This window comes from Herpailurus yagouaroundi, unplaced genomic scaffold (assembly GCF_014898765.1).
Source record: "Herpailurus yagouaroundi ecotype Mexico unplaced genomic scaffold, PumYag 186, whole genome shotgun sequence".
Lineage (NCBI taxonomy): Eukaryota > Metazoa > Chordata > Mammalia > Carnivora > Felidae > Herpailurus > Herpailurus yagouaroundi.
Window position 1 is genome coordinate 12078783 of NW_024412417.1, and position 22289 is coordinate 12101071.

The 22289-nt window shown below is 38.0% G+C and overlaps 1 protein-coding gene across 4 annotated transcripts in view; it reads right to left on the bottom strand.

Annotated features, from left to right (window-relative positions):
• ANKRD46 (ankyrin repeat domain 46) overlaps positions 1-22289 on the bottom strand; it is a 62507-nt gene that overhangs the window by 30807 nt on the left and 9411 nt on the right. For all 4 annotated transcript variants that reach the window (XM_040494127.1, XM_040494129.1, XM_040494126.1 and 1 more), the window contains exon 2: positions 1726-1827. The gene's annotated coding sequence lies outside the window, so the exon portion shown is untranslated. The remainder of the gene's footprint in view (positions 1-1725; positions 1828-22289) is intronic.

Below are 22289 nucleotides of genomic sequence, written 5' to 3' on the forward strand. Positions count from 1 at the left end.
TGTGTGTGTGTGTGTGTGTGTGTGTGTGTGTGTGTGTGTGTGTGTGTCTAACTGGCCCCCTCTTGGTTGCTTTAAGAAAAAGTTAAAGCCTGACAAAAGAAACCTTACTAAGAAATTGAAGAGAAAACAAACCCAAAGAAGAAAACACAAAGGCAGAGACCAATGTCTTTATAGAGGTGACTTCCTCCCTCTACAGTTACAAAAGCTGAGTCACAGACAGGGTTGCCTTGTAATTTATCAGACAAAGTCTTTCTTTCTGGAACACTGATGGAATTGGATGTTAGACCAATCTATGCTTCTGTCTAACCTCAAGGGGATTCACGAAAGCATGGCTACGGAGTTTGGTGAGATTCTTGGCCCCTTCTCCTTTTAGCCTGGTTTCCCAGCAGAGCCTCTGTCCCTCTAGACACAGGTTACTTTCCACTAGAGCTCCGCTGCCTCCATGGGTTCCCTGTAACAAGGGGAAACATTAATACACGCTAAGGGCTTGCTCCAAGCCAGGCATCGCACCCAGGGTTCCCAGTAAATTTTGTTTAATCTTCCTCACAACTCTATAATAAGGGTTATTATATTGAATTTTAATAAGGAGTCACTGAAGGATTTCAACCCCAGGAAATGGCATAGTCTCATGATATCAGTCTTTCGGAAAGATTACTCTGTTGGCAACAGGGAGAGGCTAGATTGGAGGCTAGATTCGAGGTTGGAGACAGGGACATCAATCAGCTGGTCACTGTTGAAATCTAGGGAATAAATGATGACAGCCTGATCTAAGGCAGTGGCAGAGAGAAGGGAGCACACTGGAGAGGGACAGAAAAATAGCATTAGCTCAACTTAATGACCCACTACATATAAAGGGTAAGAAGCAGTTGTTAAGGATAACTCTAAATAAGTGGGAAATCTGCTTCTGATTAAGAATTACAGAGATCAAGATAAAATAAACTTAAGATTATGCCACTATATAACACTTTTTAAAGAAAGTATCCTGTCGAGAAGAAATTACTCATTAAAATAGTCAGGAATTCTCTTTGGGGGCGCCTGGGTGGCTCAGTCAGCTGGGTGTCCGACTTCAGCTCAGGTCATGGTCTCACACTCTGTGAGTTCGAGTCCCACGTCGGGCTCTGTGCTGACAGCTCAGAGCCTGGAGCCCGCTTCAGATTCTGTGTCTCCCCCTTTCTCTGCCCCTCCCCTGCTCATGTTCTGTCTCTGTCTCAAAAATAAATAAAAACAAACAAAAAAAAAAGAATTCTCTTTGAACAGTAACCTCCTTATTTTCCCCTATAGCATTCACTGGATTATTATCATAAAAAAGGAAAAGCTATCTGAAACTTTTTAAAAAGTAAAATATCACGTATCAAGAGCTTTTCAAGAGATAACGTGTTTTGGTTAAATTCTGTAAGAATAGACAATGAAAAACAAGCTACTTGGTATTTTTGGTTCAAACACAGTACGAATTCTTGTGGTTTAAAGACTTGGGATTCTTTCGAATGTTGGCTCAGTTAAAAAAAAAAAAAAAAAAGCCTTTCTTGTTTATTTTTTAAGTGAGAAGAAGTGTGGTGCATTTTGTGAGTGTTTCCGTGTCCTTGAGAAACTAATTTTGCCCCCAGATTTAATAAGGTCAATGAGAGATAACATTTTTCATCTTGATCACATAACTGAATCTGCCATAAAGCAAGGCATCAAAGCTTTCACATATTATGAGGAAGTCGACAGTAGAAAAATACTCACGTAAAACTTAAGATTAGATCTTTTTTTTCAGTGGTCACCCAGCAGTTTCTCTGAAATCTTAAGAAGGTTCAACAGAATATCCAGAAATGTGCTGGCAAGGATCTACAGTAAATAGAAAATTTAGTTATAACAAGGGTGTGACATGAAGAAAGTCTAGCTGTTTTATCAAACAGAGAAACTAGTGGGGCTATGAAAATCTATGGGTAAGGCATCAATTTGTGAGGCTGGTAAAATAACAAGTAATAAAGTAATGAAAAGGGAGAACTGAAGGACTTATTAAGGAGAGGCTTTGTCGCCCACAAACAAGAAAGCATGGTCAGAAACATAAAAGAAAAAGAATCAAATTATGTGCCATCAGTAGAGGACAAACTGGGCTCAGAAAATTCACCCCAAGTAACTGGAATTCAGAATGCATTTTTTCACATTATAAATGGTGGCTAGATCTCAGAGTAGCACACAAAAGCATTTTTAGAAATAAAATGCTATTTGCAAGGGGGGGGAGGGAGTAAAAATAATCAATACTTACATTTAAACCAAACAGGATATATTTAAGGAAAAATATTTCTAATCCATCCTGAATGCTGGTACTTAAATCTGCCCACAATATTGTCCCCTGCCCCTTTTGCTGTTCAATGTGAAAGAAAAATTGGCTCAAATCTGCCTGCGATCTTTGCCATACACCAGATTCTGCTCCTCCTGAAACATGCTGCTGCCTGTCCTTTATGCTCTTGCTGGGACCCACTCAGGTTTCCCCTCTGCACTCAGGGACATCTCGAGTGCCTGGTCTGCCCCACTGGACTCTACTCTTGAGGGATGATGGAAGTAGGGTCATGCACAGACAGTATGGTCCACAGCATATCAGTGTTAATTCATTAAACATTTACTATATGCCCCAAATATGGCAGATACTACACTAAGTGGTAGGATAGAAGTACAAAATCTCAAATTTGTAGCTCAGGCTGAAATTCAGGTTAAGCTTTTAGAGGTCATTCATGCTGTTATCAAATTCCTTTAAGTAAACTTATATGGGAATAATTAATGGTATTTTTTGAAGCTCCATTTAAATACATAAGTCAGGTTGCATCATAAGGGTTATCAGCGCTAGGCTGGAAGATGAGGACTGACAAATTATATGTACCATTTTAGACAAACTTCGTATTACTGAGCCACTTAATCAATTTGCTTTAACAAAATTCTGAGTTCACCCACAGTGTGTATCTTTACTTTCTTATTGTAACAACTGGGGGTTGAATCTTCATGACTAGAGCTTATCTCTAATATATGATTTTTAAAGTTAAAATGGTGCAGGTGTTAGTCTGAAGATAGTAGGGTTCACACTATGAAAAGGACAAAGTTTGCTTCTCATTTGGAGATAGAATTATAGATTATATAGTTACCCCCTCAAATGACCCATTAAATTCACAAGAAAGTTCCTAAACTTTCTTGGTCAGTAGAAGGGAAGTGGATGGGGAGGATGGGTGAAATAGGTGATAGGGATTAAGGAATGCACTTGTGAGGAGCACAAAGTGTTGAACGGAAGTGTTGAATCACTATATTGTACACCTGAAACTAATATTACACTGCATATTCACTAACTGGACTTTAAATAAAAACTTAAAAATAAATTCACAAGAAAGTTCCTTTAAATTCACAGGAAAGACAATGCTTCTGCCATTTTCTTTTGAAGACAAGCCCCGTAAGACAGTACATTTGATCAAATTACAGATTTATTTATGTGATTTCAAAGTTAATATCATACAAATGCATTAGACCTAATTACACTTGAAACCTGAAAGAAAATGTCTGGACCCCAATTACACCTTAATCACTAGGAATCTATTAATTGCCTCTCCATAAGTTATAAAAGTGAAAAAAGTTGAGAACATCTATTAACTATTATTCAAGGGGTGAGGAGGACTAAAGATTTTTTTAATTAAACTTTTTGAGATAATTGTAGATGAAGTTGTAGGAAATAATACAAGGAGATCCTGTGTACTTTTACCCAGTTTCCCCTGGTGTTAGTATCTCACAAAACTATAGTATAATATCACAACTGGGATACAGACGCTGATAGTCAAGATACAGAATATTTCCATCACCACAAAGCTCTCTCATATTTGCCCTTTTACAGCCACACCTACTTCCCTCCCACCCCCACCCTCTTCATCCCCTGGAAACCACTATCCTGTCTTCTACTTCTACAATTCTGTCATTTCAAGAATGTTATATAAATGGAGCCATACAGTATGTAACCTTTTGGGGTTGGTTTTTTCACTCAACATAATTCTCTGAGGATTCATTCAGGTTGTTATGTATAGCAATAGTGTGATTCTTTTCTGTATCTGAGGAGCATTCCAGGGTATGCTTGTTTAGCCATTCACCTTTCAAAGGACAAGGGTGTCACAACTTGTTTAGCCATTCACCTTTCAAAGGACATCTGGTTGTCTCCAGTTTGGGGTGTTAAAGCTTCCAAAACATTCGGGTACATATTTTTATGTAAACCTAAGTCTTCGTTTCTCTAGGATAAATGGCCAGCAGTGCAAATTGCTGGTATGGAGGCTTAAAGATTTTGGACAAAAGACAGTTGAGTCTGAAGGTACCTATTGTCCCCATGCAAAAAACAAAAAACAAAACAAAACCAAAATCAAAACAAACAAAAAGAATGTAAGGTCTTCTTTGGGATCATCTGTCTGGGTGACTCAGGCAACCAGGACAGTTAAGAGGTTATTTATCGAAGAGTTTGTTGGACCAAGCATTCACAGGGGTCCTGGTATTTACCAAAGATAGTGTGTAGTAAGAACCATTCCACAAGTAGAGTTAGAAACACTAATGTGTGAGTATGAACAGGGAACTAGTATCTTTTGAGATTCACAGAGGGCTGAGTCTATTCCCCTGTGAATGAACGTAAAAGCTGAGCATAGTGAAGATTTCTTTTCAAGGTAGGAAAAGCAGGAGGGAGAAAGACAAGATACAGTCTGACTTTCCTGAAGGACTACTGTTAGGAGTGTATAATATTCTAGAGGCAGTTTTTTACTGTCAGAGGCTGTTAAAAGAACTTGGCTACTTCACCCAGAATGCTATCTGGACCCAGACTGCCTAGGTTTGGACTCCGGGTCATTGTATGACTTAAGCACTCAAAAGATAATAGTTACTCCCTTCCCAAGGACAGGCACAGCTCTGGGGAGACAGTTCTCTACTGTACTGAAGAGAGCCTGCGTGGAGCCTTGAACATTGATCCCCTGGTAACAGAGCACCGTCCAGCAATGGGGTGACCTCTAGTGGGGAGTAAAGGCCTCCAAGAAAGGAAAAGAGAACGGATTCCTGGCAGAGGAAAAATCCACAGGAATGGTCAACAGTGGGAACACTCAAGCCCCCTCAAATCCTCTAGTTGTTCACCATAGTCTAGTTCCTAGCTCCTAGTGTCCATGAGAGACAGTGACTGGTTCAGAGACTAATACCCTGGGACTGTGAAAAGCAGGACTCTGGGGGTAAGTCTTGAAGGGTTGGCACAGCCTAACATTTAAAACTCCTAACTCCATGCTCTGTGGCACCACCTAAGAGACTTCATGAGGCTGGAGCCACTCATCCTTTGGGATGAGGTAGTCACCTAGGTGTCAGTAACAAGGGCTCCCAGCACCACACAGTGCTTGTCTCAATCCAAGTAACAAAACAATAAGGAGGTTTTAGTGGAAGCATGTGAGTCACTGACTTGATGGAAAGTTCTAGTTAATAATCTTTCTCTATTTTTCTTTTGTTAATATTGGATCACATCTATAGAAATTTAAGATAGTACTCTTGATGGTTAAGAACTAATGGAGAAAATCTGTTGTATTTTAATATATACTTATTAAACCTAACTTTAAATTGTTTTTCTATATCCAATACATACATACATAATGTATTGATTTATTTTTCATTTTGAAAGGCCACTGGGAAAAGGCAAGACTAAGTGCTACATTCCTGGTTCAAATGGACTGACATTATGCTTACATAGCAACTTTGATCAGAGATCAAAGCAGCAGACACTTCAGCAAAATGCACGGGAAAAATGGCATACCTGGAGAGAGACGCATTTTCAGATCTGACTGCCTACATTTTCTAATGTCAGAGGGAAGTACTAAAACTGAGCGGTATACAGCAAATGGAAACCCAAATCTGGATTCTCTATACCTCATGTGGTTATTCTTAACCTTTTAAAAGGATACAGTTGTTTTAAAATATAAAAATAACCTCAAAGAACCATAAAATAAGAACTTCCAATGGAGTCATTAAATCCGAACTGCTAGCACTTTAGAATGACTGTTCTTAAAACCCAAGCGCTGCACAGATCCACAGATAGTGGGCAAGGGAAAAAAGCCGTATCTAAAAGAAATCTAGCTCTGTCCAAGTAAAAATTGTAACAAAAATTTAATTCCTTCCCCAAACAATAATGTGTTTCTTGTCTGCTTATCTTCAATAGCTATGTTTCTCTAATAGAGTGCTCTTAATAATTTCCAAGGCTCAGAGAGGTTAATGAGTCTACGGCCGCACTGCTGGAAGTGGCTTCAAATTGAGTCTGCAATATCTCGAATAGGCGTGCCACCTCTACACAATTAAGAAAATCAGTAGAAAATGGTTCATACAAAGCTTAGTTGTTTGTTCACAACTGTTTGCAAAACTTCCTGCCAGAACTCGTCTCTAGAATGCAAAAAATGGATCTGATCTGTGTATCCTTGTAGATGACATAGTGCCTGGCACATTTTTTTTGAAATCTAGACTTGGGAGAATCCAAGAATTCTTTGTGGGTTATACACTCAATTAAGTTCATCTTAACAAGATTTTAAGGTAACATTTTTTCTTATGACTAATTCTACATTTTGTTATAAATTTTTACAAAATATGAATATGAGCAAAGAGAAGAAAATAAAAGTTACCCATAATGCTACCTACCAACTAAAAATAACTATTATTACTATTTTGGGTGCTATGATCCTCCAGCCTTTTTTCTCTGTATGAATATATATTTAATTCATACTTTAAATACAAATGTTAAACTTTTTTACTTACTGTATTGTGAACATACGTCCATGTTACCAGTCTTCCAAAACAATTCTTAATTTTTAATTTTTAATGGTTACATTCTACAATTTTCCATAATTTTATTAAATTCCTTAGCACATTAAAAAAACTTTTGTTCCATATTTTTCCATCACACACATTTAAGCTGACATTTTAAGCCAATCAAAACAGTCTAAGAGAGTTTTAAAATAACATTTCTGGTCAAAATTTGACTATCATAATGGGTTCACAGGCAATGTACTTAAAAGATGGGACACAGATGGATCTGGCTGTAACATCTGGCTGTGGAACTAGTCTAATTTATGAACAAGCAGTTTTACTTTGACAGCAATCCTGATGCAACACTTGCTTTACTCACTATAAAACTTCAAAGATTCTGCTGTTCCGTTAATCTTAAACTACAGTTCACTTTAGTTAGGATCCCTTTTATAGAATCCTTGTATATCCATTTTTTTGGAAGCTGTCTTAGAAGACCCTGGGAAATAAATTCTCATAGATCATATGATGAGGATCTCAATTCTTAACCTTTGAGGTATCTGTCCAAAATAAAGGCAAAATATATGGATATTTATTTTGAGCTTCAAAAAAGGAAAAGGGTAGCCCTCTTCTGAAAGCATGGAAATAAATTTTTTAAAAAGAACTGAGAATATTACCCTTTCAGGATACTGCAGCACCACGAAGAACATGGGAAGGAGGAAGTTTTGTAAGTAGAACCTTCTGAATTTTACTTCTGAGTCTCAAAAATAATTGACAGAAGTTCAAAGAGTAATTTTAAGATAGATCTGGATCTGCTACAGATACATTTTTACTTTATATGTAATTTTGTGGTATTTCCAAGACTAATTTGATTTATTTAAAATCCTTGGGCCGCCTGGGTAGCTCAGTCACTTAAGCTTCCAACTCTTGATTTCAGCTCAGGTCAAGATCTCATGGTCGTGAGACTGAGTGAGATTCTCTCTCTCCTTCTCCCTCTGTCGCTCTCCACTTATGCACACACTCTCTCTCTAAAATAAAATTCTTAATTCTGTGATTTCTTCAATTACTTCATAATTAAAGCCTTATTAATGCAATAAAGGTGAGGTTGATTTGAAATGTGTGAACTACAGAATGCTACCAGAGGCCAGTTCTTTATTTTTAAGTCCATATAATAATTGGAAGTAGGCTAATCAGGTATTACTTAGTAGAGGTTCTTAGGAAAGAAAACTTACTGATAAAAAAAACAAGGATTTATTTATATGTCTGCTATTACTATGCAGCAACTGCTTAGCAAAATGAGATAGAAAATATTTAACATTTACCAAGTTATTACATTCCAGGCACTATTTAAGTGTTTTTCCTGGAATACCTGATTTAATCCTCATATAAACCCTTAAGGTAAGTATTATCATTATCCTCATTTTATGGGCAAAAAAACCTATGGCATTAAGTTTGGTTTCATAAAATTCTTTTCCATATAATGAAATAGTTTGGAAACTTTTTCCTCAAAGATTACATGAAGGGAAACATTAGTCTAGCCCACACACTCTGAATTAACTCCTTTCAAACATCTCATGCAAAGTAAAGTTTTCAAACTGCGAAAAAACCCAATAAATACCTGGAAATGTTTCTTTACAGGAAGTATTGATATCATGCTTACAGGAAACATTCAGCCATACATTATGAATTAACTCTTTGCAATCATCTCAAAATAATCCTTTCTAAGTGTGAGAAAACAACCACAAAATATTTGGAAATATTTTCTACTTTATAGGAAGTGACTAAATTCCTGGACTCATTATTCTCAAATATCTCTTACTCATTGGGATAATGAGAAAATGCTTGTCTAAACTTCTCTTTCTCCATCAGAAAATAAAAAAACACCAAATAAGGATTTCCGATATATATTTCCTCTGATGTTTGTATTACTTATAGTTTTGCATTATTAAAATTTAGTTACAATTCAACTTTTGAAAAGATATTGGCTTCAAATAAATAAAATTAATTGTTTCCAAAGGGTGTACTGGTATCCTGGATATTTTATTCTATTCTAATACTTTTCAGTATTTTCCAAAATCTTTACTGTGCCAATTTTACGCCGTTTAAAATTCTTAGCAAGGGACCTTCCCCCATAGGAAGCCTTCAGCTTATATTTTGTAATTATATAATAAGTAATTAAATAAGCACTGGGAAGTCAATCTGAAGTCTTTCATGCACATGTATTATTTTTGTAATAAAGTGATTTTTAAAAATACCAGTTTTGTCTACAACAGCAGCACTTTATTTATATGACCTAATGGTGCCACCTTGTGGCCCACCTGGGCTTCAACTGCAACTTTAGCATCTAGGATGGGAATAAAGCAAGAGGGAGTGCTTGTAAGTTTCTCTTTGTTTCATTTCATTTTTTTTAAAGTTGTTTTTTAAATTAAGTTTCTTTATTTATTTTTAGTAATCTCTACACCCGACGTGGGGCTCAAATTCACAACCCTGCGATCAAGAATCCCATGCTCTGCTGACTGAGCCAGCCAGGTGCACCCCTCTCTTTGTTTCATTTCACCGTTACTTACCATTATAATTCTCAATAATCCTTAATTAGTGAAAATTCAGAGTTGGGATGAAGCTCAATGTTCCTTTTAAAAAAAAGTTTAGGGGCGCCTGGGTGGCTCAGTCATCTAAGCGTCTGACTTCAGCTCAGATCATGACCTTGTGGTTCACAAGTTCGAGCCTCACCTAGAGCTCTGTGCTGACAGCTCAGAGCCTGGAGCCTACTTCGGATTCTGTGTCTCCCTCTCTGTCTGCCCCTTCCCCGCTCGTGCCCTCTCTCTCTTAAAAAAAAGTTTACCTAACATAATGCTGTACATCAATTATACCTCAATTTAAAAAATTATTTTTTAAAGTAAAATTAAAGTAAATTAATAGTATAAATGGCGACTCTAGGATTATTCAGAAATCTAAATCTCAAACCCACCATAGCAGATTTCGTTTACACAAAACTGAAGTGCTAAAAAAGTGATGTTCCTACTTATTCATTTATTTGGTGTTACTTAAAAAATACGGGAACTACAACTTTTTGTAAGTTATTCCTTATTTTCTAAATAGTTCACAAAATTTATATCAGATTCACATCAAATAGTTTGAAGGCACAAGTGTTCTCAGGAGAAACTTAAATTCTTCCATGAAGTTTCTACAGCCAGGAGGCCCATTCGGGATTATTCAACGCAATCTCCTTATTTTACAGATAAGGATACTGAGAACCAGAGAGGCTGTAACTTCATAGGCTACTTTACAAACCAGCCCTTATTCTCAAGGTTCTAGCTCCATTCAGGATCCACAGTGAAAATAAAACATACATCATCTACACAACATAATGTTTATCACAATTCTATTGTCATCTGTCTGCACCTAATGCTTTAAATTGTGCACCAGATGGGTGCTAGCATGTCCTGCACCCTTCGTGCAAAATACCCATTCTAGTGACACAGGGCGGACAAGGCCCTCCCTACGCCCTGCAACCCCACAGAGGATCCAGTAGACATCTCTGAGGTGTCCTCTGGTTGCGTGTGAAGTTATATGAATCACCGGAGTCTAGAGCTCCATACTGCTTACATTTACGGCCTAAGACAACCCTTAAAATGCAAGAGCTCCTTACACATTATTAGACCCACATCCTACCCGACTCCTTTCAACTTCCAGGGGCCCTGGTAAATAAGGAGACACAATGAAAAACCAACTGAAGAGAGACTAAGGAACCAACTTACCAAATAGCCTCTAAAAATGGCACGTTTATTTATAGGCAAAAAAGGACCACCATTTGGGGTGTGAAGCATTTCCTATTTCTCCCTACTGGAAATAAGAATTGAAGTTAAGAACTTTGGTAGGAAGCGAGTAAAGGGTTGAGAAGTGTCTGAGACTTTAAAGGAAACCTTTGTTTCTTTTCCTGCCACCCCTTCTTTGGACTGGAGGCAACCTATTTTGGGAAGGCATCTTCTGATACCCAGAGAAAAGAAAGTAGAGAGTGACATACTTAGAAATGACTCTAGGTTCAAGAAAGAGAAATAGGGACTTTTTTCCCCTAAATTTTCTAGGCCAGTTTGTGAGGATAAAAATAAGGATTACAGGAAGAAGTTGTTTTGGCTGGGGCTTTTCTCGTGATGCCACTTAGGAACCTAAGATGTGGGAAATGCCAATATTCTAAGGCACAGCTGAATCAGCAGTCCTGATAGCTTGTTCAACAGCATAGTAATCCCAAGTGAAAGGGACAATGAATTATAGCAATCTTCTTTCCGACTGAGACCTGGCTTAACAGAAAGCATCTCCTGTTAAAATGGCAGATCCATGAGTTGGCTCAGTTTAAGTCTATGTATTCAGAGTTCTAGAGAATCTTTCAGAAATGGGAATAGGGCTGGCAAATCCCTATATCAGTTTCCTAAGAAACTATTTTTACAGACTGCCCAGACCTACCAGGTCGCTGTGACCAACGTGAGAAAGGGTGGTTAGTGACTAAGGATCTCAAGTTTTAATAGCAACATGACTCTTCATATAATTCCCTTGGTATGTCCCAAGACATAAATACTTAAAGGTTTTAAAAAATAACGCTAAGCTCGACAAAAATGTATCATGAAAAATACTTAAAAACAGCACTAAATACTAGCACACCAGGATGCTGAGAACCAGTACTGTAGTTATTAATGCTAGGCACTTTACATTTAAAATTTAAATAGACACAATAGTGGACAATGTAGTTTAATATACAACAAATTTCTGTCCGTGTATGTCTGTTGCCAGGTCTCTATTCTGTTCTAATAGTCTACGGGATATATATGTGCCAATATCACACTGTTTTAATCACTTTGGCTTCATCATAGTTCTTGGTATCTTATGTGGCAAGTCTCCCAACCTTGTTCTTCAAAAACATTATAACAATTATTTGCCATTTTCTTTTTTTTTTTTTTTTTAATTTTTTTTTTCAACATTTATTTATTTTTGGGACAGAGAGAGAGCATGAACGGGGGAGGGGCAGAGAGAGGGAGACACAGAATCGGAAACAGGCTCCAGGCTCTGAGCCATCCGCCCAGAGCCTGACGCGGGGCTCGAACTCACGGACCGCGAGATCGTGACCTGGCTGAAGTCGGACGCTCAACCGACTGCGCCACCCAGGCGCCCCTATTTGCCATTTTCTATCCCATCTGAATGTCAGGATTATTTTGTCATGTATGACAGAAACCTTACTGGAAATTATATTTACTGCAAGTCATACCCAGATAACATCACAGAAACCTTACTGGAAATTATATTTACTGCAAGTCATACCCAGATAACATGGAATATCTGGATATTCTTTGGTATCTTTGGTATTCTTTGGTACCTTTTAATACATTTTTCTAATTTTCTCCATTAAGGTCTTATACATCTTTTACAAATTTTATTTTTAAATAACTTATTGTCTTTATTTCTGCTTATGATTGAGGTCTTTATTACAGTTTTGTTATTACTAGTACTAAGAATGAAACTGATACATGTGTGTTGACTCACATCAGCAACCTTGCTGAATTCTTACTAACTCTATTAATACATTTATAGGTTCTCTTGAATTTTCTTTGTTGAATTACCATATCACTTACATAAGTACAGTGTGTTAGTTTAAAAACATGCCCACAAATTCTTTACTACACCTTTCTTCAAGAGGAGGAGTCAAAATCCCCTCCCCCTGAGTATGGGCTTATTAATTCACTATTAGCAAATAGGATATGGTAGAAGTGGCTTCCAAGATAGGTCATAAATTAGACAATGAAGCCTCCTCTTTACTCTCTCATGGATCATTCTGAAAAAAGCCAGCTGCCATGTCATGAGGACACCCAAGCAGTCCTACAGAGGTTTGTGTGATGAAGCATTGTCACTAGACAGCAAGGAACTGAAGCTCTTTGCCAACAGTCACGTGAGTGAGCTACCTTGGAAAAGATCCTCCAGACCCAGCCAAGCCTTCAGATGACTAGCCCAGGCTGAAATCTTGACTGAAACACTCTGAGTTTAAACCATTCAGCTAAGTCACTTTCAAATTCATGACCCACAGCCACTGCTAACCTTTGTAGTTTTCAAATTTATTGGCATAAAGTTATTCATTATATACTCTCATGACTAAAAAATCCCTATTATATCTGTATTGTTTCCTTTCTTGTTTCCGGTGGTTTTCTTGGTGTGTGTGTGTGTGTGTGTGTAAGTGTGTGCGTGCTTTTCCTTGTTTTTTCTTTCCTAGATTGTTACTGATAGAAGTTTGTATATTTAGTTTTTTTAAAAAAGTTTTTAATTGTTTATTTTTGAGAGAGAGACACAGAGCATGAGTGGGGGAGGAGCAGAGAGAGAGGGAGAAACAGAATCTGAAGCAGGCTTCAGGCTCTGAGCTGTCAGCACAGAGCCTGATGCGGGGCTCGAACCCACAAACCGTGAGATCATAACCTGAGCCGAAGTCGGCCGCTTAACTGAGCCACGCAGGCACCCTTGTATATTTAATTTTTAAAGAACCAGGTCTGCTGTTTTATTGCTTCTGGTTCTGGTTTCTCTTTTGGTAATTTGTTATGTATTTATTTTTTCTACTTTAAGTTTTGTGGTTTCTTTTTCTACCTTGATTTGTACCCTTAATTCACTTTTACTCTTCCAACAAATTTATTTAAATCTATAAATTTACACTGAAGTGTCAACTGGACCCTACTGACTTTCACATGTAGTATTTCACATTGTTGTTAAATATATATTTTCTGCGATGTCTTCTTTAACCTATTAATTACATAGAAATGCATTTGAAATACCCAAACATGGGATTTGAAAAACTTTTTGTTAATTTCTAATTCATTTGCATTGTGGTAAAAGAAAATGGGCCTTTGGGCAAGAATTTATTAAAATTTATTGACTTCCTTTTGGTTAATGTGCCATATATATCTGAAAAGAATGTATGAATATTAGTTGAAGACAGGATTCTACTCTCGATATAAATTTGATCAATCTTGTTACTTTTGTTGTGCAAATGTTCTACATTCTTCCAATATTTTGCCATCTGATATACTAGTTTCTGAAAGCAATGTTACAATTTTCCCCCAGGAATTGTGGCTTTATCAGTTACTTCTGTAATCCCATCTAATTTTGGATTACATTTTGAGACTATATTTAGGTACATGCACTACTGCTCTATCTTCCTGGAAGACTTTTATTAATGTGCTTCTTCCTATTAATGTTTCTTGCCTCAACATTTGACATTATTTAGCTTTCTATGTTTATAACTTTGGGGGAATATTTTTCTATATCAACCTTTATGTAAAGCTTTTGTTTTACACGCATGTCTGGTAAACAGCAGGAAACTAGATTGCTTTTTAACTGTTTTGAAGAATTTTTTCCCATAGGTGAACTGAATCAAGTTACATTTTATATGATTTCTAATGTATTTGGACTTATGTCCACCATTTATTTTGTGTTGTGTATTTATTACCTTTTTCTTTCTTTCTCTTTTTTTTTTTTTTTTTTTTTTTGGCTTTTTTCCTACCATCTCGTTCATTATTACCTTTGTTTCCTTTTTTTTTTTAAGTTTATTTATTTTTGAGAGAGACAGAAAGTAAGCATGAGTGGGGGAGGGGCAGAGAGACAGGGAGACCCAGAATCTGAAGCAGGCTCCAGCTCTGAGCTGTCAGCACAGAGCCCGATGCGGGGCTCGAACTCAGGAACTGTGAGATCATGACCTGAGCCGAAGTCGGACGCTTAACTGACTGAGCCACCCAGGCGCCCCTATCAATCATATTCTTTTTCAAAAAAATCCCATGCCTCCCCTCTGGATTCATTCTTCTTTCTAGCTGAAGTTCACTTCTCCACTTCTTTCAGTGAGGATCTGTGAGCAGTAACCTGTCCCAGTCTTTGCAAATTTGCAAATGGCTCGATTTTGACTTTATTCTTTTGAGGTGATCATGAGGCTGTAGTTGCTAGTTACTTTGCATTAGCACTTTGAAGCTCTCGCTCTAATGCTTCCAGGCATCTATTATGGCCAGGAGATGTCTGCCTCAGTCTAATTGTTGTTCTTGCGTAGGAATGTCTTTTTTTCTTTGTTTGGTTTAAAAATTTTCACTTTCTGCTTAATGTTCTACAGTTTCACTAAGGTCTACGTGGGAGGATTTATTTATCATGTTAGGGATTCATAATGTATTTGTAATGTAAAGCACTCATGCCTTTCTAGAATTCTGGCGAATTCTCTTCAAATAGAGCTTTTCAACCCTATCTTCCTATTAGATATGTGCTGGAAACTCAACGTTCAATTTATCCTTTACTTAAAAAAAAAAAAAAAAGTTCTTCTATGCTACATTCTAGGTGCAGTTTCTAGCACCTTCTTCTAATTCACTTATGCTCAGGCTGGTTGGAGTCTAAATGGTTATTACACTTTAGAAAAGGATCTTGAGGGAGGCGTTAAGGTGGTGGAGAAGTAGCGGGCCTGGGATTTTCCTCCTCCCTCCAACACAGCTGTACTGAGGTCAAATCATGTGGAACATCCAGGGAATCAATCTGCAGAGTGGCAGAAGGATCTCCATAGGTGGAGGGAGACAGCTTGGCCAGATTGAGGTGTGTGTATGTGAACTGGGGGAGATCTCTGTTTTATCAGAGTAGGCACAGAGGAGAGCAAACCCCTTCTGTGGAGAGACAAAAGGGACCGGGAGACTGGAATTGCGGTATTGTGTTAGGACATGAGAAACACTTCTGTGGACAGCAGACTGCATGACTTTTCTTTGACACTGCCATGTGTGTGCTCCTGTGGGGGAGGGGAGCCACCCCCAGGGTGCAGCAGTGATCTCAGGGGCTCCCAGGTGCACTGGGAGAGAACAGACCCCTCCCTTGAGTATGGTGGGAAGAGGGTGTATTGCCTCCCCAAGGACAAAAGACCCCACAGGCACCAGCCAAAGGCCTTTTATCGGCAGGGTTGAGTGGCGCTATGTACCAAAACAGGATCCAGTTGGTGTAGGGCCCTTTAAGACATCGGGTTTTGAATCCCAGCCGAGCACCTAGGAGACACAGGGGACTGTGGAGCAGGACAAGCTGACCGCCCACGCTACTTGTGAGGGTTGCCTGAACAGTGTGGTTTGAAACACCCAGTCTGGGGAGGAGAGATTGGGGTGTTGCCATTTCAATCCCCATCGCCAACACGGTGGGGTTTCAGGGAGCAGCAGAGCTCCCCCAGTGGAGGCGGGACACTTACATCAAACCCTGCCCCTCTGTGCCTGGTAACTGCTCACCTACAGGAGTAGGACTGACACTGAGCCAACCAGATGGCCTCTTCTCCACAGGAGCACAGCCACTGGTCCCAGGCACCAACAGACCACTGTCTTGCGTTTTTGTGTGTTAGTCTGTCTTTTGCTTTTCTTCTTTTTCTTTCTACCCTATACTTTTTTTCTTTTGAAATCAGGCTCATAGTTTCTGATTTGGTTTTTGGTCAAATCTTATTATATATATAATTTTTTTCTATTTTGTTTGTTTAATTAGGCATTTTTACTCTATTCTTTTTACACCTTTTCTATGTCTCCTTTATTTTCCTTTCTCTCTCTCTCTCTCTCTCTCTGCATTAAGCCTTATAGGTTTTTGGGTTTTGTTGTTGTTTATTCTCTGCTTGGTCTTTTTTCTGTCCCTTTTGTCTTTCTCTTTGTATGGGATCAGGCTCCCCACCCCCCTTTCCTTTTTTCCAGGCTTACTTCAACCAACAAATCAAAGTACACCTGGTGGAAGGTCCAAACGCTCCACCACTACAAGCAAGGAGGAGTTTTGCAGAGGACTGACCAATTGGATAGAGCAGTCGAAACACAACGCACTGTGCAAAACACTTCCTGAAGTGCCAGGCCTTGGACAGAGTATGACCCATTTTTAATATAGTAGTACTTGCAGGAGTACTTGCAGTAGTATGTGCAGGACACACAACAAGCTATTAAAACACACAAAAGACAAAAACCTAGCCAAAATGATGAAACAGAAGAATTCTCATAAGAAAATCCATCAAGAAATGACAGCCAGAGAATTTCTCAAAACAGGTATAAACAATATATCTGAACAAGAATTTAGAATAGCAGTTATAAGACTAATAGCTGGGCTTGAAAAAAGCATAGAAAACAGCAGAGAATCTATTGCTACAGAGACTAAAGAGCTAAGAAATAGTCATGATGAATAAGAAATGCTATAAATGAGACACAAAATAAACTAGAGACAGTAACGGCAAAGATAAAAGAAACAGAGGAGAGAACAGGTGAAATAGATGATGATATTATGGAAAATTATGAAGCTGAAAAAAAGAGGGAATGGAAATTACTAGACCACGAGGGAAGAATTAGAGACCTAAGTGATTCAATGAAACAAAATAATATCGGTATCATAGGAGTTCCAGAAGAAGAGAGAGAGAAAGGGGCAGAAGGTTTATTTGAACAAATTATAGCTGAGAACTTCTCTAATCTAGGGAAGGAAACAGGCATCCAAGTCCAAGAGACACAGAGAACTCCTTTCAAAATCAACAAAACAGGTCAATACCACAACACATCATAGCGAAACTGGCAAAATACAAAGATAAAGAGAGAATTCTGAAAGCAGCTAGGGACAAAAGAGCCTTAACCTACAAGGGTAGACACGTAAGGGTAGTAGTAGACCTGCCCACTGAAACTTGGTAGGCCAGAAGGGAGTGAAAGGAAATATTCAATGTGGTGAATAGGAAAAATATACAGCCAAGAATCCTTTATCCAGTAAGGCTGTCGTTCAGAATAGAAGGAGAGATAAAGGCTTTCCTAGACAAACAAAAACTAAGGGAGTTCATGACCACTAAACCTGCCCTGCAGGAGATCCTAATGGGGACTCTGTGAGTGAAAAGCAGCAAAGACTACAGAGGACAAGAGACATCACCACAAGCATGAAACCTATAGTTAACACAACGACACTAAATACATATCTTTCAATTATCGCTCTGAATGTAAATGGACTAAATATCCCAATCAAAAGACACAGGGTATCAGAATGGATAAAAACAAAAACAAAAACAAAAACAAAAACAAAACCCAAAACAAACAAGATCCATCTATATGCTGCCTACAAGAGACTTATTTTAGTCCTAAGGACATCTGCAGACTGAAAGTGAGGGGATGGAGAACCATCTATCATGCTACTGGATGGCAAAAGAAAGCCAGAGTAGCCATACTTATGTCAGACAAACTAGATTTTAAAACAAAGACTGTAACAAGAGATGAAAAAGGGCATTATATCATTATTTAGGAGTCTATCCATCAAGAGCTAACAATTGTAAATGTTCATGCCCCCAATGTGAAAGCACCCAAATACATAAATCAATCACAACCATAAACAAATGTATACATAAAAATACCATGATTGTATGGGACTTTAATACTCCACTTACAACAACGAACAGATCATACACGCAGAAAATCAATAAGGAAACAACAGATCTGAATGACACATTGGACCAGATGGATTTAACAGATATATTCAGAACTTTTCATCCTAAAGTAGAATACACATTCTACTCGAGTGCACATGAACATTCTCCAAAACAGATCACACACTGGGTTACAAGGTAGCCCTCAACAAGTATAAAAAGACTGAGATCATATCATGCATATTTTCAGCTCACACTGCCATGAAACTTGAAATTAACTACAAGAAAAAAATGTGGAAAGCCTCCAAATACAGAGAGGTTAAAGAACATCCTACTAAGGAATGAATGGTCAACCAGGCAATTAAAGAAGAAATTAAAAAATATATGGAAGCAAGTGAAAATGAAAACATGACAGTCCAAACCCTTTGGGATGCAGCAAAGGCAGTTGTAAGAGGAAAATACATTGCAATTCAGGCCTATCTCAAGAAGCAAGAAAGGTCCCAAATACAGAACCTAACTTTCCACCTAAAGGAGCTACAAAGGCAGCAGCAAAGAAAGTCCAAAGCCGGCAGAAGAACAGAAATAATAAATATGAGAGCAGAAATAATATAGAAGCAAACAAAAACAAAAACACAACAACAACCAAAAAACAAACAAACAAAAAACCAGTAGAACATATCAATGAATCTAAGAACTGGTTTTTTGAAAGAATGAACAAAATTGATAAACCCATGGCTAGACTTCTCAAAAGAGAGAAAACCCAAATAGATAAAATCAGGAATGAAACAGGAGAGATGACAACCAACACCACAGAATATAAGCAATTATTAGAGAACACTCTGAAAAATTATATGTCAACAAATTGGACAATCTGGAAGAAACGGACAAATTTCTAGACACCCACACACTACCAACACTCAAACAGGAAGAAACAGAAAATTTGAACAGTCCCAGTGAAGAAAAATTTGAACAGTGAAGAAATTGAACTGGGTATCAAAAATCTCCCAACAAATAAGAGTCCTGGGCCAGATGGTTTCCCAGGGGAATTCTACCAGACATTTAAAGAAGAGTTAATAATTATTCTTTTCAAACTGTTCCAAAAAACAGAAACATAAGGAAAGCTTCCAGAATGATTCCATGAAGCCAGCATTACGATGATTCCAAAACCAGACAAAGAACCCACTAATAAGGAGAATTATAGGCGATATCCCTGATGAACCTGGATGCAAAAGTTCTCAATAAGATACTAGCAAATTGAATTCAACAGTAGATTAAAAGAATTATTCACCATGATCAAGTGGGACTCATTCCTGGGCTGAAGGGCTGGTTCAACACTTGCAAATCAATCAACACGATACTTCACATTAAAAGGAGAAAGGAGGGCGCCTGGGTGGCGCAGTCGGTTAAGCGTCCGACTTCAGCCGGGTCACGATCTCGCGGTCCGTGAGTTCGAGCCCCGCGTCGGGCTCTGGGCTGATGGCTCAGAGCCTGGAGCCTGTTTCCGATTCTATGTCTCCCTCTGTCTCTGCCCCTCTCCCGTTCATGCTCTGTCTCTCTCTGTCCCAAAAATAAATAAACGTTGAAAAAAAAATTTAAAAAATAAAAAAATAAAAAAATAAAAGGAGAAAGGATAAGAACCATATGATCCTGTCAACAGATGCAGAAAAAGCATTTGACAAAATACACCATCCCTTCTTAATAAAAACCCTCAAGAAAGTCAGGATAGAAGGAACATACCTTAACATCATAAAAGCCATATATGAGAGGTCCACAGCTAATATCATTCTCAATGGGGAAAAACTGAGAGCTTTCCCACTAAGATCAGGAACATGACAGGGATGTTCACTCTCAACACTGTTGTTTAACATAGTGTTGAAAGTGCTAGCTTCAGTAATCAGACAACCACATGAAATAAAAGGCATCCAAACTGGCAAAACAGAAGCCAAACTTTCACCCTTTGCAGATGACATGATACTCGACATGGAAAACCCAAAAGACTCCACCAAAAAAACTGCTAGAGCTGACACAAGAATTTAGCAAAGTCACAGAATATAAAATCAATGTACAGAAATCAGCTGCATTTCTACACACCAATAATGAAGCAACAGAAAGAGATATCAGGGAATCAATCCCATTTACAATTGCATAAAAAAACATAAAATAACTAGAGAGAAACCTAACTAAAGAGGTAAAAGATCTGTACACTGAAAACTACAGAAAGCTTATGAAAGAAACTGAAGAAGACACAAAGAAATGAAAAAACATTCCATGCTCATGGATTAGAAGAACAAATATTGTTAAAATGTCGATACTACCTAAAGCAATCTACACATTCAATGCAATCCCAATCAAAATTGCACCAGCATTCTTCACAGAGCTTGAAAAAATAATCCTAAAACTTGTAAAAAACTACAAAAGACCCCAAATAGCCAAAGTAATGTTAGAAAAGAAAACCAAAGCTGGAGGTATCACAATCCCAGGCTTTAGCCTGTATTACAAAGCTGTAATCATCAAGACAGTATGGTACTGGCACAAAAACAGACACAATAGAATAGAGAACCCAAAAATGGACCCACAAATATATGGCCAACTAATCTTTGACAAAGCAGGAGGGAGTACCCAATGGAAAAAAGACAGTCTCTTTAGCAAATGGTGCTGGGAGAACTGGACAGTGACATGCAGAAGAATGAAACTGGACCACTTTTTTACACCATACACAAAAATTAAATTCAAAATGGATGAATGACCTAAATGTGAGGCAGGAAACTATCAAAATCCTACAGGAGAAAACAGGCAGCAACCTCTTTGGCCTTGGCCACAGCAACTTCTTACTTGACATGTCTCTGAAGGCAAGGGAAATAAAAGCAAAAATGAACAACTGGGACCTCATCAAGATAAAAAACCTCTGCAAAGGGAAGGAAACAATCAGCAAAAAAGGCAACTGACGAAATGGGAGTAGATATTTGCAAATGACAGATTAAAAGGATTAGTATCCAAAATCTATAAAGAATTTAACAAACTCAGCACCTGAAAAACAAATAATCCAGTGACGAAATGGGCAGAAGACATGCAATAGACACTTTTCCAAAGAAGACACCCAGATGGCAAACAGACACGTGACAAGATGTTCAACATCGCTCATCATCAGGGAAATACAAATCAAAACCACACTGAGACAACACCTCATATTGGTCAGAGTGGCTAAAATTAACAACTCAGGATACAACAGATGTTTGTGAGCATGTGGAGAAAGGGGATCCCTCTTGTGCTGTTGTGGGAATGCAAGCTGGTACAACCACTCTGGAAAACAATGTGGAGGTTCCTCAAAACATTAAAAATAGAATTACCCTACAACCCAACAACTGCACTACTAGGAATTTATCCAAAGGCTACAGGAGTGTGGATTCAAAGGGGCACATGCACCCCAATGTTTATAGCAGCACTATCAACAATAGCCAAATTATGGAAAGAGCCCAAATGTCCATCAACTGACGAATGGATAAAGATGTGGTATATACATACAATGGAATACTATTTGGCAATGAAAAAGAATGAAATCTTGTCATCTGCAACAATGTGGATAGAAATAAGCAAAATAAGTCAGAGAAAGATCATATGATTTCACTCATGTGGCATTTGAGAAACTTAACAGATGAACATAGAGGAAGGGTAGGAAAAAGAAGATAAAAACAGAGGGAGGCAAACCATAAGAGCCACTTAAATACAGAGAATATATTGAGGATTGATGGGAGTGGGGAAAATGGGACGGGCATTAAGGAGGGCACTTGTTGGGATGAGCACTGGGTGGATTTAAGTGACAAATCACCGGAAGCTATTCCTGAAGCCAGACTACACTTTATGTTAGCCAACTTGAGAATAAATAAAATAAAAAATAAGTAAAACGATAAAAAAGGATTTCAACTACTGTAACTTTTCATTTCTAAGAGTTGTAATTAATTCTTCATATCCACCTGTTCTTGTTACTTTTTGTTTCATAATTTACTGTTCATTTTTAATAAATGAATCCTTTTTCTCTTTCAGCATATAGACACTTACAAGTCTGTTGGATGGTTTCCTAAAATTCTTTACATCAGAATTGAATTTGTGTTCCAATGCTAATATCACTGGGTGAGTTTTTCTT